Source organism: Euleptes europaea, chromosome 5 (assembly GCF_029931775.1).
Source record: "Euleptes europaea isolate rEulEur1 chromosome 5, rEulEur1.hap1, whole genome shotgun sequence".
Classification (NCBI taxonomy): Eukaryota; Metazoa; Chordata; class Lepidosauria; order Squamata; family Sphaerodactylidae; genus Euleptes; species Euleptes europaea.
Window position 1 is genome coordinate 35497399 of NC_079316.1, and position 16723 is coordinate 35514121.

At 41.0% G+C, this 16723-nt stretch overlaps 1 protein-coding gene across 1 annotated transcript in view; it reads left to right on the forward strand.

Moving 5' to 3' along the window:
- Nucleotides 1–16723, forward strand: part of PID1 (phosphotyrosine interaction domain containing 1) — a 122418-nt gene that overhangs the window by 28623 nt on the left and 77072 nt on the right. The gene's annotated exons all lie outside the window — the stretch shown is intronic.

Sequence of the window (16723 nt, forward strand, 5' to 3'; positions counted from 1 at the left end):
AAATACTTGCCTGGGTCGTAGCTTCTGAGATGTGTTGAGACCAGGCTAGCCTGGGCTATCTAGGTCAGGGCTTACCATAAATTAAGTTTATTTCTTTCTATCTTAACTGGTTAGGTTGTGAAATAAAACTCTGCTGAGATGAAACTAGGGACGATCAGATTCCTCCATTTTAATCCCAGTTGGATCCCAGTCTTCTTTTAACTCCTAGGGTTCAATTTGATTTCCTTCGGATTTTGAAGTCTTTGAGCTCCATGAGTAGAGTTTCCCTCCCAGCCCATTTCCCCCCCCAATATCTTTGGAGATTGTGCACATAAGATTTCCCCCTTCAGTGTTATGATTAACTCTGCAGTTTAGGGATTGTGGGAGAGCATCCCTATGGTTTTCCTAAGGGTTTCCAGTGTCCACTAAGCATGGCTAGAGGTCCTTGGATGTGCATTTCTGCAATTCTGAGATTTAGTAATCCATCTGATGAAGTGGCCAGAGTTCTGAGGTTTAAATTTTCTTTAAATTTCTCTCTTGCTTTTCTGTCTGCTTGAAACAATATAAAAAGTCAATAAAACCATAATAGTAATATTAATAATATATTTTTGAAAGGTATTACTATACTGATCTGCAGGATGCCACTAAAAGAAACAAGTCATGTAATTCTTTTCTGAAGAATTGATGTATGCTTCAGACCTCCTCACGGTGGTAGTTCTAAAATCTGAGATAATTACTGGGGGAAATCCGTTTCTTGCCCCCCCCCATCCTCATTTATCATAACACTGGTACTGTTGATAGGCCTTTCTTTCCCATCCTATCATTCCTATGAGCAAAGTTGAAGCCTTCCTCAAGTTCAGGCAGTCTTGCTCCAACTGAAGTGGCTCTTCTGTTGGAGGAAAAGTTTTAAGTTGGAGGATGTTTGGAACTAACCCAGTGGATCTGTTGCCGCATATGGGGAGAGGCATCCTTAGCTAAGGCTCCCTGTGTCTCAGCCTTATCTACCTCACAGGGTAGTTGTAAAGCTTCACCACTGCTGTAAGTAGAACATGAAATGTAATATTAATGAGAACAAAGGGATTTTTTTGCAGTCTATATTTTTTGTTTATCCCTAGTGATATGGATTGTCATACAAAAATTAGATATTATTACTATTGTTATTATGCTTTCACTGTGATCACTTGGCATCTGAAAGTAGAAGCTTTCTAAAATACGTCGTATATAATAATGTTCTGAAACACTAATGATTTAGGTCATTTGAGGTCTACAGAAATTGATGGAGAAGTGTAATAGGCTCGGTAGAAAATTGAAAATAGCTCTTGAGCTTTCTGGACCTCTTAAGCTTTCTAATTCTGGATCCAAATCCTTAAGAGCTGTGAGGCAGCACACTGTTGTTGTTTTTCCTGTCAGTGTACTTTAGTGCTGGGGGCAAAGCCTCCCTCGCTTCTCTACTTGGGATAGAGTTTATAGAGGCAAAACAGCTTCCTTCAGTGTTCAACCTTTAAAAAGGTGCCTTCAGGCATATTATATCAGTTATCATCCTTTCATAGTGCTGTGTTTGCTTGCTTGATGTTTATCCATCTTATCCTATTCATTTCTACTTAGTTATGAACAACTTGTGTCTCTTCTGGGTCAGCATACTGCTGATAAGAATAGTGTAATGCAATATGTGACTGCCACGTTAATCGGTTTCTCTGTCTCATATCTTGTGTTCCTAAAAGTCTAAATGAAGGTGGAAGAAACAGACAGTGAAATAGCTGTCCTAGTTAAGATTTTGTTGTTGTTGTTTTGTGCTGTCCAGTCACAGCTGACTTATGGCGACCCTGTAAGGTTTTCAAGGCAAGAGACATTTGGAGGTGGTTTGCCATTGCCTGCCTCCACATCACGACCCTTGTGTTCCTGGTGTTGCCCATCCAGATACTAACCAGGGCTGACCCTGCTTAGCTTCTGAGATCTGACAAGTTCAGGCTAGGCTGGGGCTATCCAGGTCAGGGCAAGATGGCCTTACAAGTATTAAGTGGTCCAGCTCATTTGCAGACAGGAAAGGCTGGCAAACCAATGTTGGCAACAGAGGTGGTGCCTTAAAAGAGATATATGTTAATGATTCTCCAGTTCATAGCCTGGAGGACTAAGCACACGTCATGGATCTGTGCAGTTCCCCAGTCTCCTCTTTACTCATTTGCCTGACTACGTGAATTGGATAAACTACGATTGGCAATAGCCAGACTGCATCGAAGGCATGAGTTTAGCAGGTTTGCAACCCATGAATGGAGTCATTTCTGATTAGTGCTAATTCCAACTGTAGTGGGTCTGATTGGAATGTCTTAGCAAATTATGGTTGAGCAAACTGGGAAGCGAGGAAGAGGAGGAGAAGGGGATAGTGCATGGGCGTGTGGTATGTTCCTCAGCTTTCAAGCTATAGCCTGGAAGACTGCTATCAGGGTGTGAGTCTTGGGGCCAAACTACATGTTACCTTTTACACAGGTTTGCCACAGGGACTTGCAGCCATAAATCAGCTGCGAGTTCCCAGTGGCATCCCCATTTAGAAGTGAATCCCATTTAGAATCCTGATTTGGATTGGGATCATGGTACAGAGGGGAGGTGGGGTTCCTGCTTCCCCCTCATTTTCTCAAGCCGAAATGGTCAATACCTGCTTCCAGCTAACATGACATGCTGGGCTTCATGACAGTGGGAAATTTCTGTGTTGTACAACAGGCAAGAGCCCCTTGGCACAGAGTCAGAAGCTACAGTACTGCAGTCCAAGGCTCACGACTGGAGTTTTTTAAATAATTTTTTTTATTATTTTCCAAAATTATTAACCAAAAAGTTTAACAATAACATATATAGAATAAAAAATTTGACTTCCCCTGCTTCTCCCTCCATCCTACAATAAACTTGTAATCTCTTTTGCATAAATTTCTAATCCCAATATCATTGTTAATATTCATTAATCATTAATCACTTAGATATTATATTTTCTGTAACAAAACCAAGGAGAAAGTAAAAAGAAAACGATTTAATTAATAACATCACATAAAAAGGAAAAAAAAGAAGAAATAAAAAAGAAACATTAAATCTCCCTACTAAAAGATAGATTAGTATAGTAAAAAGCATATAATTATTTCTATTGAAAATTAATTAATTTGTAAATCCTCCATTTCTCCCTAACACTCATTTAATACATAACATTTCTAGATTGTATGTAATTCCATCTCCGTTATAGCCAATCCTTTTAACCAGTTACTTGTCAATCTTAACCAGCAGAAAAACCAGACTCTTTTAAATTAGTCCCTTTATCCTGAATTTCCAGCATTTCTGTCTTTTCAACATTTGGAGTAATTGACGGAGGGCATCCTTGGAGATTGTTGGTGGATTCTTTTCTGCAGATGGAGCATAGTAGAACCATGTTGCATTATCTTCCATCCCAAATTCAAAGAAGGAGATCCTGACCGACCCAGTTTTTCTATTCCTCAAATCCTCCAAACAGCTGTTGTAGAATCCATCAGAGATATCCAGGTAGCACAAGTCAAAATCGGTATCTTTGAAAAAATCATCAGACAAATCCAGATGGTAAAAATCAAAATCAGTCCCTTTCCAGTCCATTATTATCCAGTGAATTGCTGCAGGTTGCTTTGTAAGATTCCCCATGTCTTTTGCAAGATCCCTTTGTTCTTTGTCTCTCTTATCAGCCAAAAAGCCTTTTGGTGCCTCCTCTGATCTCATTGAGGTGAATAAAGCTTTTATTTCTTTAGTTTCTTCTAAGACGATGTCCAGTTTCTGAATAAGACCTTGAAATGAAGTGTTCATCAAATCCATAAATTGATCCATCTGTTTAATCACATTTGCCTTGAATTCCATAATTGCACCTCCAAAGTTTCCTGTTAAAGCTCAGTTAGTGAAATCCAGGCAGATTCAAGATGAGTAACGAGGAAGTGCTGCAGGAATCAAAGTCATAAACCTTTCTTCTTTGTAGTCAGAAGCTTGGGAATCATTTACTGGTTACACACTGATATCAGACTTCCGATTCCAAGTTCACTGACTTTCTAGCGATGATAAACTGTATACCCGTTCCACTGTTTAGGAATCGGGGGGGGCACGTTGCCCCCTTATTTACGACGTTCTTGGTTTCCCCTCCCAGAGCTCCGGGGGAGACGGCTGCTTCACTCAGCTGCCCTAGCGGAAGTCCTCACGACCTGAGTTTGATCCTGACGGAAGTTGGTTTCAGGTAGCCGGTTCAAGGTTGACTCAGCCTTCCATCCTTCCAAGGTCGGTAAAATGAGTACCCAGCTTGCTGGGGATAAAGGGAAGATGACTGGGGAAGGCACTGGCAAACCACCCTGTAAACAAAGTCTGGCTAGTAAATGTCGAGATGTGGCTAGGGCTGTTGAAAAAGAATTCGGTAAAATTTGGATTTGGCAAAATTTGGCCTGTTTTGATTTGGGAAATGCCAAAGTCCAAACTCCCCCGATTCGGATCCGTGGAATTTGGCACGAGATTCAAAGTTCAGGAAAAATTCGGCCGTTTAAAGCCATTAAAAACACATTCACGCCTTTCCGCAGCTCTGGGGGGGGCATGTTTGGAGGTAGAAGTCCCAAACTTTCAGCGTAGCTTGAGGGGACCCTTCTTGCAAGAACCCCCAAGTTTGGTAAGGACCGGGCAAATGCATTGTTTAAGTCACAATTTGAAAACCAGTTTTGAGCGAGCATCAAAATAGACCTAACCGATCTTATGAATGAGGGAAAACCTGAGGACACACAACTGAAGCCCCCCCTCAAACCAGGGAGAGAGAGACGCGAGTGGGCACACCCCCCCAGGCAGAACGGGTGAAACCCCCCCTCAAACCAGTATGGCTTGGCCCCAAACGGGGAAAAAACCAAGGAGGAGGAGGCGCAGGTGCCGAGCGGCGCCGGGGAGAGACTCACGCCAGCCGCACCGTCGCACTCAGCCCCAGGCTAAGGCAAAAAACAAAAGCAGAGTACAGCACACTCTCCCGCAGAGGTGAGCGGGCACACACCCTCTGCAGAACGGGCGAAGCCCCCCTCAAACCAGTATGGCTCGGCCCAACCCCAAACGGGAAAAAAACCAAGGAGGAGGAGGCGCGGGTGTCAAGCGGAGAGAGACTCGCTAGCCGCCGCACAGACTCAACTTTAAACTTTAAAACTTTAAAAACAGAACACACACTCCTGCAGAGATGAGTGCGCACACACCCCTTGGCAGAACGGGCGAAAGCCCCCTTTGGCTTCCCCCCCACCCACAGAAACTGCTCCCCCCACACATAGACTCTGCTTCCACCCCCCCACACACACACAGGAGAAAAGGTATAGAGAAAAAACCCCAAAATCAAACTGTGTGGATGTCCTCCAGCAGGAGCACGGAGGAGAAGTAAATCCAATCCTATTCCGGTAAGCACCAGCAGCTCGGCCCAGTCAGGAATCGGATCTCTCAGCAGCACCGCCACCAAATTGGAAGGCAATGAATACAGTCGGGAGGGGAGGGACGGGAGTTTTTAGACTCTTCTCCTGGTCATTTCAAAAGTGAGAATCCCTGCTCTGATTGGCCAGGAGAAGACCCAGCTTGGCCACCATTGGCCGCAGGAGAATGCTGCTTACTAACTGACGGTTATGCTGCTGATTCTGAGCCCCCAAATTTGCTGAATTTATTCAGCACGCCCCAAACTCGCCGAATTCGGCTCATCGTTTTCCCGCCTTTTTTTGAATTCGGTTCCATCCGAACTGAAAACTGCCGAATTGGGGGAAATTCGGCTGTTTTTCGGTTCGGGATGAACCGAATCGACAGCCCTAGATGTGACATTGCCCCATGGGTCAGGAATGACTCGGTGCTTGCACAGGGGACCTTTACCTTTACAACAGGGATACGGGGAGACACTTTCAGGGGGATGGGTCAACACACTGTCATGTGTTCTTTCGGCTGACAAGCTATGATCTGATCCTCCTCTCAGCCCCTGAGATACAACAGGGAAATTCCATGGAAGGCATCAGAATCTGCTTCTCAACAACTGTTAGGAAGTTTCTGATCTGCCTATATATTTATGTGGGCCACGTTGGAACAAGGCGATGGCATCTGGTGACCCGCTTAGCTCTCTTCAAGATCTCGTATGGCCCACCTACCTGTTTGAGTTCAGCATCCCTGCTCTATGAAATAGAGTTCTGCTAGAAAGAGGTTCATTTATCTGTGTCAGCAGAAATAAATATTACAAAGCCATAGTTGTTTCTGACATGATTATTGGAGAACTCTATTCCATACTAATGGTCTTGTATTCAATTAAATACAACATTTTTGGCAGTATAACTTGTATCTCTGTTTTTTTTTACTGAAAATGCTTTCTTGGCTAGGTTGCCTGCTTGCTTCTGTTCCCCTCTATGAAACCTTCGAGCAAGATTTTTGGCACTTTACAAGTTTCATTGCAGTCTGTGCTTGGAAACTGAAGGCTTCAGAAAAGTGAATATACTCAAGGAAAAAAACACAAGTATAGGGTAACAACAGGAAAGTGTTGTTTTAAAGCAACCAAATTGGGCCATTGCTGAGGGTGGGATGTTTTCATATATAGGCCTCTCTGAAGAATTTAACTCTAATAGAAGACTAGTTGCCGCAAGGGTGACCTCATGAATTGAGAGAAAGCAAAATTGGCACATTGCAGTTTTAGTCCCTTGCAGTGATTTACTCAAGGAGCAAAGGACCTAAAGCCACCTCTTTCCAGCTTTTGTTGATAGCACTGGAGGAGGTTTTGAAGGGGACGGAAGATCTCACTAATGCCTTCTGAGGCTGGAGAAAGAAAGGCTTTATCTTTGAAAACAGAAGAGGGTGTTTGTACAGGAGGCTAGCCAGACTGCCGTGGAAGTAAGAAGCCAGTTAAAAGGCATTTGGCACAGAAATAAAGTGTTGATTCTCTTCAGGATCAGTTAGCGTAGAAATCTTGCATTGAACTGAATTATAGGAGCTGTGATGCTTTGCATTTCAAGACAGAACCTGGTAAGAGGGAGTTATTTTTCCCCTCGAGAAATCCCAAGCATCTATCTCAAAATATATTCATTAAATATTGTTGTTCCTGAGACTGAAGGAGCCATGGAGGTGTGTTGCAAATAGCCAAGGACAAAAATATTCAGAGTCTGAAGCAATGATACCCAGGACAGAAGTTGGAAATGATATAGAAATGGAAATACGGAAGAGAAGTCTGGTCTGCATAAAGTTGTTATTGTAGCCAGAGGGGTTTGGGTTTCACTAGAAACCAAGTATCCAGAATCTAGTGGAGATAAATAGAATGGTGTTGGAACAAGTAGAGAATGTATCTGTACTGGAGAGTCTTTTGCCAGGAAAGTAGATGAGGCAAGATATTGAAGAAAGGGCAGATTTGCTTGTAATGGAGAACAGCAGTGACATTGTAACATCAGTGGAGATACACAAAAGAGGCCTTTTGAGTTTAACTAAAGAAATCAATGTGTATTTGGAACTGTGGAATATCAAGGAACATCCTAATGATAAATGGACTGATATGACAGTGAGTATGTTGGACAGAATAATGAAAACTCTTGTTTCTGAGTGCTTTAACTAGTTATTGATGAGTCAAGAGACAGAAGAACTTTAATGGGATAAAGTATATGTGAGTGGAATTTGGCAAGTGGAATAGGAGGAGGATTAGGAGAAGATATTAGTTTGGATCCTAACTGTGTTTTTGACTGGCAGAAGACGTTTGCTTGTCTAAGGCAGGGTGTGTGTGTGTGTGAGAGAGAGAGAGAGAGAGAGAGCAGGCAGTTCTTTTTGATGCATGCTTCACCTCTCACTGCGGACCCCCACTTCACACCCATGCTATTCATTAAGGTCCACTAACTTCTGGCGGGGGGGGGGGGGTCCACAGCAGGGTGTACTAGAAGTGGGTGCTTGGGAATTTTTCTTCTACTTGTGCCATACTGCTTGTATGCTATTATATATAAGGGACCATAGCAGACTCACACACAATTGTATTATTTGTTTTTTTTAAAGTGCCTATAATTTTAAAGAGAAAATACTTCTATGATCTTAAAGAAACTACTTCTGTGCATTTTAACTTACAGTAGCAGAAGGGCATATTTGTATCCAGCCTGCAGATTTTAAGATAGGATATAAATGGAGCATCTTTATGAAATCTATATTCTATCTGATATAAATAATATATATGGTAGAGTTGTGGGAGGTAGATTGAAAGAGGCGCTCATTAGGCTATTAAGAGTCTCATTCCAGAATGTGCCTGTGAAAAAGAAGCATATAGGTGAAGCTGCAGAACCTTCTTTTTTTTTTAACCTTTATTACTTCTTACTTTGTTGGCAGATATGTTTAGTCTTGAACATCATGGCTTTTGACTGCCTTAATTTCCTGAATTGAAGAGCACTCTCTAGTATGATATTGATCAGGCTACTGGATGTCTGAGGGAAGGCTGAAAATGATGTAGTTAAATTGTGGAACTCCCTGCCCAGGATGTGGTGATGGCTGCCAACTTGGAAGGCTTTGAGGGGAGTGGACATGTCCAGGAGAGGGGTATCCATGGCTACTAGTCAGAATGAATTCTAGTCATGATGCATACCTATTCTCTCCAGATCAGAGGAGCATGCCTATTATATTAGGTGCTGTGGAACACAGGCAGGATGCTGCTGCAGTCTTCTTGTTTGTGGGTTTCCTTGAGGCACCTGGTTGACCACTGTGTGAGCTGAGTGCTAGACTTGATGGGTTTGGTCTGATCCAGCATAGCTTTCCTTAAGTTCTTATGACTTCCAAGTATAAATTATTTTCCTCTTTTCTCGGATCCAGTGTGTTTCTATTCTTCTTCAGCATGCTTGTACATAACATTTTCCATCACTGTTTCAAAGATGGTTGCATTGCATAGCCAGATGGTGGTGGCATTTGTTGGGAATAGCTGGGTTCTTTCTTAATCAAGTTCGTTTTAAGAATTAGAGAAAATGTGATTTTTAAACTTAATCAATATAGCATGTGGGGGGAAAAATGGACCATTCACTAGGCCCATATCTGCAAACTGCAAATCTCATTCCCTTAACTGAAGAAAAGCAGTTTGATTTAGCTACCACTTATTAATGCTGTGATCTATGGAGAAAATTGGAAGTGGCTTTAAAGACTGTTTGAGGGCGGTGACAAGTGGGTTGAGTCCTGAGTAGTAATTAATAGTGTGAATTTAAAATGTTGTCAGATATATATATTTTTTAAAATTGTTGCTATATAAAATCATTTACAGTGCTGCTCTAAGTAGAGTTATGCCATTCTATGCCTGTTGATTTCAATGGGTTTAGAAGGGTATAACTTTACTTAGAATTGCACTGTTCAGAAATATTAAGGAGAGGGCAACTTGGTTGATTTTTGTTGTTGTTGCTGCTTCTTGAATATAGCATCGTTGTGGCTAACTTGAGCAATTTATGCATTTTCGATCGCTGTCAGAAACAATATGTGTCTGTTTGTCAGTCTTTTATTAAATTATCAATTGATGGAACTAGGTTTAGGAAAGAAACCTCATCTACCCAACTCTCCACTCTATAATATTATTTAATATGGTGATCTTTGGCAAGTATTTGTAACTGTGCTATTTATTTACTTTTAGTGTGACAGAGATGTTAGGAATGCAGAAGAAGTGACTGGCTTCTGTTGTAGAAAGTTCTGGTACTTCTCAACCTGTTAAAAGTCCATTAGAGTCTTTGTACTGACTTGAGTTGGCACTTCTTTTGAAGACTTATATTAATATGTTTGTGAGAAAAATTAATATTTGCAATGTATTTTTCTTGCATTCATTAATAGGACATGAGGTTGAGTAGAAGAAAGCATTGTACATGAATCTTAATTTTTATGCTATCATTTGTTGAAAGAGAAGACAGAGCAGAGAAGCTGTGGTGTATTCCCTTTGTTAAAAGCCTAGGGTTGGATCCTATGCATAAATGGTGACTTTCCCAATTTCCCCCCTTCTGCTGCAGTCTTATGCTCTTCCATTAGTGATCCATGTGGGTTGAAGATGGGTTCTGGATGAGAAGGGGGAAATCGGGAGGAATCTCCTTGTCTTATATGAGCGGAAGTACCTATTGTGAGTGGAAAGAGCACTTAAGATCCAGGCCCTAAAGAGCACTTAAGATCCAGGCCCTAAAGAGCACTTTGGAACCCAAATCATATACTTTCATAATACATTTTTCAAAATCGCACAATGAATTTAAGCACCTAAGCATACTTCCTTCCAATAAAATGGAAGGGGTGTATAGACTTAGGAACTTGAATGCAAGGATTGTAAGGTTTGTTTGTTTTTTACTTATTTGAATTTTTTTTTATCTTACCCTTCCATACAAACTGAACATCCAGGATGACTTACAACAAATATAAAATATCATCACAAAAAAGCCTATGTAAAACAAAGTGTAAGCAGTAGTTAAAGGGAAACAGAATATTTCACAGAAGAACCTGCAGTTTTAGAAAGAGAAGTGAAACCTGCATTCAAAGAAATTGGGAGAAAAAATCACCAGAAGCAGATGGCATATCAATTGAGCTAGTTCAAGCCACAGAAACAGGGTCCATCAAAGTCTTAATAATAATATTCCGACAAATATGGAAAACAAAACAGTGGTCCAGAAACTAAAAATGGTCAATTTACATTCCAATTCCAAAAAAAGAAATGTCAAGGACTGCAGCAACTGTCTGACCATCGCATTAATTTCTCATGCGAGTAAAGTGATGCTCAAAATGTTACAATGAAGATTTTTACCATATATGGAATGAGAAATGCAAGATGTTCAAGCTGGATTCAGAAAAGGAAGAGGCACTAGAGATTATATTGCAAATTAACATTTTTTACTGGAGTATATTAGAGAATTTCAGAAGAAAATCCGCTTGTGTTCCATAGATTACAGCAAAGCTTTAACCCATGGCAAATGGTTTATTTTCCCAAGAGGGGAGAGTCAGGAAAACAGGAACTGTGGTCCAGCCCTTTGGGCCTACCTGCCAAAGGGGATCTGATGGATGGGCATCATAATGTTCAGTCAGGGAGAGAGAGTGTTCTGGGTTCAAACACTTCACCCAGATGCAGTGACTGGGGATGCGTTTGCTCCATCTGAAGTTAACTAGCATAATGTAACTCAGTTCGATATATGTTTTCCTTTTATTTTCTTAGGAGTGTTTTCGCCTACTTCAGTGGATATTTTCTATGTATGTGCTCTAGTTTAATCTTTCGTAATAAAGCTTCTTTCCTGTTTAAGAAAGCTAACTGTCTGAAATCCCAATGCTAAGACTGCTCTTACATGCTAAGGACATTCATGCACAGGGGGAGCTAAGATAATTGGAAGCTCTGACCTTTGCATTTTCTCAGAGGCAGCATTTCCAGTGTACTCTAAAGTGCTGGTTATGAAGAGGCTGGGCGTTATACCTTGGGGTGGTGGCAAGAAGAGGAAACATGAATTTACAAGCAGGCAAAAACACAATGCATGTGTGAGAACACACAGGCCCAGTGCAGGAATGTGACAGAGATCATATTGTAAATGTACATTGGTTACTGGATCCTGATCTGGATAGGCCCAGGCTAGCCTGGTCTTGTCAGATCTCAGAAGCTAAACAGACTTGGCCCTAGCTAGAATTTGGATGGGCAATCTCCAAGGACTGCCAGGGTTTTGACACGGAATTTAGTTTTGCACCTTCAAATGTCTCTTGTCTTGAAAACCCGACAGGGTTGCCATAGGTCAGCTGTGACTTGATGGCGCGCGCGCGCACACACACACACACACACACACAGAAGCATACGAGAGAATTTCAGAAGAAAATCAGCAATAAAGGAAGCCTCAGTTTGCAAGGCCTGATCAAGGCTGTTAATGATAGCATATTTGGAATTAATTAATTAATAGGGTCGCCATGAGTCAGAAGCGGCTTGATGGCAGTTAACACACATGCACACCAGAAGCAACTGTCTTCATCCTTGGCCAGTGTCTGGTTGCCATGGTCAAACGGCTGAGGAGGAACAAGCTAAACCTAGATAAGAAGATGGTGCGTCTGGTACTGGAATGGATTTCTTGTCTAACCTTGGATGTGTTGAATCTTTGACTCAGTGAAGTATTTGGGAGCCTTGCTAAATAAGCCATAATTTATTGATGGAGGAACAAGCTTATGTGGTATCAAAATGCCCTTTACCAGCTGCATTTGGTGCAGATATTGCTGTTTGTTTTAGTTGGTTCTGATCTGGGCATGCTGATTCATGTTTTTGTAAACATGCTGTATATGGGGCTGCTCTTGAATATAACCAAGAAACTTCACTTGGTACAAATGTGGCATCCCGTCTTTTGGTTGGGTCTTTCTGTTTCTAACATCATATATCTAATTCTGAACTGGAAAAAAATGAGGCTCATTCTCATCAGAATAAACTGGGATTTGTTTGTAAAGTCTGAATATAGTAATTGTGTTCTCAGTTTAGAGTTATCTTTCAGCAACTTAATGACACCCCCCCAGTCTTTCAATTATATACCTATTGTTGCAATAGGTATCTAAAACAGTTGGGCCACTGGAGACTGCCATTTATAGATCTGGATACTTAAATGATGTGTTTTCTAAGCCACTTACTTTTGCAGTACATATATCCATAAAATCACTAGGAAGGAAAAGAGTCTGGTGTGATAGTTAACAAAGGGGTAACTTGCAATCCATTATTTAGGGATCTGCATAGTCTGAAAGGGAGCATGGCCACCTAAAAGATGGAACGACTTGGTTAACAAATTGTGAGCTATGTTACTGCATTAATAGTATCAGCAATGAGGCTATTTAAAGAGACGTGTGCTTTTTCAAAAATCTGTATCCTTGCTTCTATACACTCCCATCTTTGTTGCAGAGGTAGCCCTCTTCTGCATAGCGATCTTGCTCCAGGTGTTTTTCATCTCACTGAAATTAATGCATTTATGTAAAATATTTATATACCCACTTTTCTCTAAGGTATTTCAGGACCCAGAGCAAGTAACAGCAATATAAAATCCATACAAAACTATTTAAAAAATGGTAATGTTAAAACACGTTAAAAAACAAGAATTTTTTGAAAAACACAAAATGCCCCAACAAGCCCCTTTTAGCAAGGTTCAGGCTGCCCCAAGAGCTCTCTCGAATAGCTGTTTTGCATCCTTACTGGAAAGCCAGGAGGTTAGGAGCCGCCCCCTTGACCTTCTCCAGAAGGTTGTTCCAGAGGCATGGGACAGACACTACATAAGCCTGAGACTAGACAATGATAGAACATGCCTTACACAATGGAGGAACTGATAATTGACCTTGATGGGAAGAGCAGAGCAGTCTCACAGGAACATGCAGGGAGAGGCAGTCCTTCAGTTGTTGAAAGAATGATCCTAGACTTGTATGGGTGGAAGGCTGTAACACTGAAAAAACATACCCCGCTATGGAATATTGGCCCCACAAGAGAAGGCCCAGGACAAGCAGAAACAATGTTTGGAGTCCAAGCAGGGAGCAAAAGAGTAGAGGAACACCTTTACTGGCAGCACCATCTTGCTGAGGTTCCTTTCCTTCCTTTTCAGCCCCTATGGAGCTTGGGCATGGCCAGAGGTGCAGGAGCTGAAGGCAAAGATCCAAAAATCTCTTGGCTCACAACCTAGACCTTTGGGAGAAGCTAGAATGAGTCCAGGACCAATCCAATATGTAATTTGCTGTGGTGCTGCTGTTTTGTTGTTTGTTTCTGTGTAGCAGGAGAGGTCGTTTGGTTGGCTTATTTGTTTATATCCTACCTTTCTCCCCACTGGGGATCCAAAGTAGCTTACATTGTTCTCCTCACCTCCATTTTATCTTCACAACAACTTGAGAGAGGTTAAGCTATGTATGTGTGTGTTATGTGTTGTCAAGTTATTTCTGACTTATGGCAGTCTTGCAAAACGAAGGCCATGGCTTTCTTCATTGAGTCAACCCATCTCATGTTGGGTCTTCCTCTTATTTGCTGCCTTCAACTTTTACTAGCATTATTGTCTTGTCCAGTGAGCCTTGTCTTCTCATGATGTGACAATAGCCTTAGTTTAGTCATTTTAGCTGACTTGGCCAAAGTCACCCAGCATGCGTCTGAGGCGGAGTGGTGTGATTTGAACCTGGGACTCCTAGATCCTAGTTGATACTCACCGCTAGACCTCACTAACTAGTTCTCAAAGTTGTTGTAAGCCACTTACTGAAACACTGAAAACTTGGCATTGCTATAACTGTGATTTGCTGGAAGTACAGTATCTTAACATACATAATAGTGCTTTTGGATTGGGGAAGGGTTAAGTTGTCAGCCTCACTCCGTTCCATTTCACAGTAACTGTGGCTGAAATAATTTGTCACTAACTGTTCAAAAATTAGACTGTAATTTTTCCAAAAATTTAGAAATGTGCGTAGGACAAACAGTCTTCCTGTTGGTGAAAGAGAGCAAGAAAACAAGGATGTCTTAATTTGTCCTTTAATCAAGAATTCAACTCCATTTTAGTATATACTTGTGGATTTACTAACTGAATGGTAGGCAATCAATGAATAGCTCTGGGGTGTTATTCACCTGGTAGTTCTCAATTGACCCCATTTTGAAATAAATAGGAGCTGCTTGGGAATATGGAAAGTGGTAGCTTGAGCAGGAGCGCTTCCCATTGGATTGCACCCTGCATAATGAGGCTGCTGTTCGCGTATAAGCGCTTCACACCAACCACTTTCTCACAGTTCATAATTTGTGGCCTGATTGTTTGAAGGTGGGTCTATATGAGACAAGACTGCCATTTGTGATAGGTCAAACAAATGTAGTAAAGCATGATCATAGCTGGGAATTGCTGCAAAATATGGATTTATGTCAAGAATGTTAATGATTTGTTTATGAATAAGGAAACTTGTCCTGTTGCGAAATCAGTTTCTGGCAGAACTGCTGAATGGACAGTATAAGCTGAACTGAGAATCTCTGAACTAAATAAACTGTATAGGGTGTATGGTGTTGAAGAGCTAGTTCCAACAAAGTTTATGATTTTAATAAACAGCTGTTCTTACTCGGTCTATCCAAATGAAGTCCTTGCTGTTCATATATAAAACACAGGTTTTCTTTTGTTTCTATCTAAGTCTAGAAGGGGTAATTTTGAACATCTACCCTGACATCACACAGATCATAAAAACAGTGTCAAAAATTGGACATTAAAATTCTAGAAGCCTAGTTACAGTCTGGTAACACAACAGCACTACAGAATAATGGTGAGGGTATCTGCTTTCAAGTTTATTAACTATAAATGATCATAAACTTTTAAAAAGATTATGAACTGCAAATCTCATTAAAACAACTTGGAAGTCACCCAGAACAGGATTATTCTCCTTCTTCAGGGAGCCATGGTTGTGTGAGCCAATGAGTGATGGAGGCAGCACATTCCAGGAAATTGGTAATTTCAGCAATGTATGCAGAAAACCTCTTATGCGGTTGGCATAATCATGAAACGCTATTGCAGCTGTAACTCTAGATATAAAGTCAAGCTCATTGAGAAAGTGCTGGGGTTCTTCAGAGAAAGATTCAACTCTCTTGTCTGTAGATGGATATACCAGATACATTTCTCAATCCTGGGTTGGTTTTATTACATTCAAATATGAAATCGAAATACATCTTGTTTATTTCTAAACAGTTGTTCTGTAAATATTCTGTATTCACTATTCCGAGGGTTTCTTGGACTATGTCCAGATTTGAATGGCTTTCAAATATGTATAATTTTGGCAAACCACCTAGACATCATTTCCGCAGCCTAGATTAGGGCATGGGGTAAGGGTATTAGATGCACAGGCAGTGCTCTGAAGTAAATTGGCTAACTGTGAAATACTTTCTTCTTTTAGTGCCAAAGACGAGACATTCCGGAGCCAGGTTTAATACATTCACTATTTGAGCAGGCCACTATCCAGAGGCATCAAACTGTCCATTCTACTCTAGATTCTGTTACAGTTTTAGCTAATGCTAAAGGTTGCAAGATTAATTTCTGGTACAACAAGAAATTCCTTTGATAACCAAATCCCTTAAATGATGCTAAGAATCACTGTGCTAAATTGGCATAAAGGTCCGTTTAAAGGCAGCATGCTTCCTTCAACAAGTAGCCAACCAGACACATCTTTAACAAAGTCCGTTGTAGGTACTAGTTTGGTACCAGGATTCTTCTCCATTTGCATATTGAATAATTCAAATCAGTGTGGTTTCCTTAGAAAGCTATCTTAATTTTTTTTTTAAAAAAAAGCTATGTTTGAACCTCAGATATTAAACACCAAAACATAAAGTTCCATAAACTGTAAAGGAAAACATCTAAATATTGTCGAAGGCTTTCACGGTCAGAGTTCATTGGTTCTTGTAGGTTATCTGGGCTGTGTAACCATGGCCTTGGTATTTTCTTTCCTGACGTTTCGCCAGCAGCTGTGGCAGGCATCTTCAGAGGAGTAACACTGAAGGACAGTTTCTCTCAGTGTCAAGTGTGTAGGAAGAGTAATATATAGTCAGAAGGGGGTTGGGTTTGAGCTGAGTCATTGTCCTGCAAAGTATTAAAGGTAATGTGCAAATCATTGTCCTGTAAGAATCAAGATAATGTGCTAATGAGGGTGTGGTATGTTAATGTGGAACCATTGTATCCTGAAGTGATCTATTAACATGTGGAATCCAAGGCTAATCCGCATGGCTATTGTGGACTGTAGTCTTTGTTAGTCTGGAGGTTTTCAGGACAGGAAGCCAAGCCTTATTCATTCTTAAACTCTCTTCTTTTCTGTTAAA